This window comes from Rhagoletis pomonella, unplaced genomic scaffold (genome assembly GCF_013731165.1).
Source record: "Rhagoletis pomonella isolate Grant_MI unplaced genomic scaffold, Rhpom_1.0 Rhpom_scaffold_00001, whole genome shotgun sequence".
Taxonomy (NCBI): Eukaryota; Metazoa; Arthropoda; class Insecta; order Diptera; family Tephritidae; genus Rhagoletis; species Rhagoletis pomonella.
This window is the reverse complement of record NW_023458555.1, coordinates 112,139,450-112,144,144: the sequence shown is the minus strand read 5'-3', so window position 1 is coordinate 112,144,144 and position 4,695 is coordinate 112,139,450.

Here is a 4,695-nt window from a genome sequence, read left to right as displayed (position 1 = left end):
GCAAAGCTAAAAAATTTGTATTTGGTCATTTATTTGAGAGACAACAACCACTAAGAAACAAGGCAATGCTATCCTAGTGAGAAGAAATATTCCCCATAGATTTCTACCCATTCGTTCAAACATCTCCACAGTCGCAATAGAGATAACCACAACACTTAAGCTCGCTATCATATGCATTTACATTCCACCGACACAAAACATCTCGGCCACAGAACTAAACCGCATACTAAGGCAAATCGACAGCAATTGCATCACAGGAGGCGATTTAAACGCCTGGAGCTCAATTTGGGGCGCCGCCCAATGCAATCAAAGAGGCCTTGAGGTTGAGGACATGTTACTGTTATCCAACCTAATCTGCCTAAACGACGGCACAGCCATCCATCTATCAACACACAACACGTTCACCTGCATTGATCTCACCTTCTGTTCTGCGGTCTTGGCCCCGAAATGCTCATGGCGAGTATTAGATTTCCTGTACGGGAGTGATCATTTCCCGATCCTCACACAAGTTAACACCCAGGGCAATCAAAATTATTATAAACATTGCAGCAAATTCAAAACAGATACGGCAGATTGGAAGAAATTTTCTGGTCGTTACACCCAACTTTGCCGGAACTCGCCTGCAGCAAACAATCCCAACCAAGAAGGAGCAAAAATCCTAAAAATCGTCCGCACTGCAGCCCACTATGAAATTCCTCAAACCAAACCGATTAGGTACCAAAAAAGAATACCCTGGTGGAATGCCAATCTCTCTTATCTTAGATCGCAGAAGCAACAAGCATGGCATAACTTCAAACGCACTCGATCCGAACAAAATCTACTCACCTATAAAAGAGCGAATGCCATATTCAAAAGAGCCGAAAAATTAGCTAAAAAAGAATTTGAAAAATTCACATCGAACATCAATCCTACATCAAACCCAAAAACTATATGGAACGACATTAAGAAGCTCACCGGCGTCCAAAAGCAAACTAATTTTTCCAGTATTGCTTCTCTCAACGGACCAATAAACGCACCACTCGACATTGCCAACTTCTTCGTTTCCTCCCTCTCTCTTGCCCCCTTTGATGTCAACTTCCATACCACCTTCCTCTGCTTTCACGATACGCCAAGCAAATTGAATCCCAAATCTGCTTAGCTGAATTCGAATCGGCTCTCTACTCAGTCAAAGGAAAAACGCCTGGAGTCGATAAGATTTCATACCCCGGCTCGGTTAATGTGGTACGCTGGCATTACCAAATTAATCAGCCCCAATCAATTCGCCTACAGAAAAGGGCAAAGTACAACTGACGCGCTGCTCCATCTCGACCACCTCATATCAAATGCTCTCTCTTCTAAAAGCCACTTCTCTCTAATGTCGGCCGACTTTGAAAAAGCTTTTGACCTCACCGGCATCCACATCATTCATAGGCAACTAGATAAATGGAGAATCGGCCCAAAAAAAAAAAAAAAACTTCCTCACCAACAGGAAATTCGTAGTAAAAATTAACGGTTACCTTTCCCATACATATCCGCTAAACAATGGCACCCCTCAGGGCTCACCTTTGTCTGCCTGTTTATTCATCATAGCGTTCGATGAAAGCGTCCAACTAACAAAAAGCATGCGTGGCATAGAATGTATACTAGGGTGGTCCAAAAACAGTAAAGTCGGAATCGTAATGCTCTCACCCCCTAGGATTGTTCTATATCGAAAAAAAGTGTACCCCTATTTTTTTATTTTGAAATCAAAAAATATTTAGAGGTCGCTCAAAGCGCTCAAAGTTTTCCATGTGCTTTTATATGGGAAAAAAAACAACTTTTCGTAGAAATGGTATAGAATTCTTGAAAACCAATATTTTTCGATCGGAAAACTCTGGTTCTCTTCAGGAGACTTTCAGTAATAGGGCCCAATTGTTTATTTAACCATTTTTTTAATATTAACGATTTTTTATTGGTTCCCCCATTGAATTTTTCGAGGTTTTTGTTTGATTTTGGCGGACCTATAAATTAAAGTTGCGATGAAAAAATGGTTAAATAAAAATTTGAGTATTATTATTGGGAATCTGCTGCAGACAAATTGAGTTCTCCCATAGGAAAATATTGATTTTTAAGAAATCTATACCATTTCTACGAAAAGTGGTTTTTTCCCCATACAAAATACATGGAAAACTTTGGGCGCTTTGAGCGACCTCTAAATATTTTTTAATTTTGAAATAAAGAAATTGGGATATATTTTTTTCGGTATAGAACAATCATAGGGGGTGAGAGCATAAAAATTCCGACTTTACTTTTCCACGTGTATTTTTGGACCCCCCTAATTTATACTCTACGCCGAGGACGTCATTTTTTTCACAAAAAACGCCGACACCAACAACGTGGAATCGCTCTTCGAAAGCATATTATCGAAAATCACTTCTGGTCTCTGGCCGCCGGCACATGATTATCGCAGGGAAAAACCAAAGCCCTGCACATTTGCAGGAAACAGAATTGTCCGGGGGTATCCATAGCGTATTCCTACGGTAACATAAGTTCAGTAGAAGAACTCAAAATTCATGGACTCACCTTCGCCTCCAAGTACAGCTTCAAACCACATTGTGCTAAATTAAGAGATCGCCGGTTAAACAGCTTTAATATAATCAAATACCTCTCATCCAAGAAAAGCCTCATACACCCTACCACACTGATCAACATCAACAAAGCTTTAATCGTATCCAAAATAGATTATGCTTTACCGATCTACAGCAACTGTGCTAAAAATACACTAAATAGACTGTCGGCGCTTTATCACTCCGCAATACGCAGGAGCATCAGAGCTTTCCCCAACACGCTTTTAAAAAATTTGTTCGCCGAAACAGGCTTACCAACTATTCCAGATAGAGTATCCGATAGCACACGCCATCTTCTCCCCAAACTGCTCCACACGAATAACTCCATTCTCTCCGAAATACATACAAAAAGCGCTAGCAAGAAAGCACCAACCCATGCGCTTATCAACCATATCAAGATCCCTCGAATTCCTAAAGGATCTTCAGATACCTGTTAACAGAAAGCCACCAGCAACTGAATCTTATCCACAATGGTTGATAAACAACATTAAACCTATAATTAAAATCCTGCAGCTTCCCACAGCAAGCACGCACGCGAAAAAGTATAGAACACTTTTTGCTGTTGAAAAAGAAAACCGTCAGAGCCTGGGATGGAAATTAGTATACACGGATGGATCCAAGACAGCAGTAAATACCTATTTTGCAGTGGTAACACAAGAGGGAAGCACTATAAAACATGGCATACTACACTCCATACGTTCGTTATACACGTCGGAAGCGGCGGGCATAGTCGCAGGAATCACCTATGCCAAGATGAACAGAGATAAATTCATCATTGCACAGACAAAATTGATATTTGCAATGAGTTTTAGACGAAAAATAAGAATATTACAAAATTTTGGCAAATGGGCGTAGCCACGCCCACTTATGGTTACATGTGTATATCTTGGTAACCACTACACCAATTTCTTCCAAACTTGGCACAGTTGTTGATCCTGGTACAGCATACCAAATGGCCGAAAATTTCTAAAATCGGACAATAACCACGCCCACATCCCATATAACGGTAATTTCGAGAAATACAAAATCTTCGATAAATCAGTAAATATTGAAGCTAATTTATTCAAAATTGATGGTTGCAACAATTCTTTACCAAGAAATACGTTTATGACAAAATTTTGGAAAATGGGCGTGGCACCGCCCACTTGTGATCACATATATGTATCTCGCTAACCGTTCCAGCAATTTGTACCAAGCTCGGTATGGTTATTGTGCTTGCCACATAAAAGCAAACCGTTGAAAATTGTTGAAATCGGACTAAAATTGAGGCCGCTTTTCATATAACGGTAAATTTCAGAAATGCTTGAAATTTCAATATTTCGAAATTTAAGGACGCTAATTTACTTAAAATGTATACACCCCGGCTTATCATGTAGCGGTAGCTTTCGGAAAGGTGGAAAACATATATTTAATACTTGCGCCGGGTATTTAATGTTCGGCTCCGCCCGAACTTAGACTTTCTTACTTGTTATTTTTAATATTTTTATTGAGCTTTGTACCACGATTGTTTATTAGGAAAAATTGAAAAAGCAACAAAGTCTAAGCGGTAGAAGTTATAGCACTATTTCGGAGATCACCACATCTCCTCATCAGACTTCTTTTTTCTAGACTTCAGCAGGGATCGAACCTGCGAATTCGATGTTCAAAGTCAGAAGCGTTAACCACTGAGCTATGTACATCCCGTAAAGTAAAAGTGTTCGGTGTGTGCAGACGTGCTTTTAATTCGCTCTGTTATTTTATTATCTTTTCTTTCGTAATGGAGAATTTTTGCGGAAAATGTACTAAAGCCTTTTCAAGATCTGATGCTAATCTGCTGCCGTGTAATGGGTTTTGTAAAAAAACTTTTCATCGTGTTTGCTGCAAAGTCGTTTCTGAATACGATTTCAATTTGGTCAAAACAAAACGTAACCTATTATATCTTTGTGATGAGTGTATTGTCATGCCAGAGAAAATCGTTAAGGCTCTGGATGCAGTTCTGGTAACTCAAAAGCTTAGTATTGATCTTATTTCAAATACCTTTGATGCTAAATTCAAAGATTTATCGAAACAATTTGATGCAATAAAAGATCTAATAATCTCCTTGCATTCGACCAACAACAACTCGAGTGCA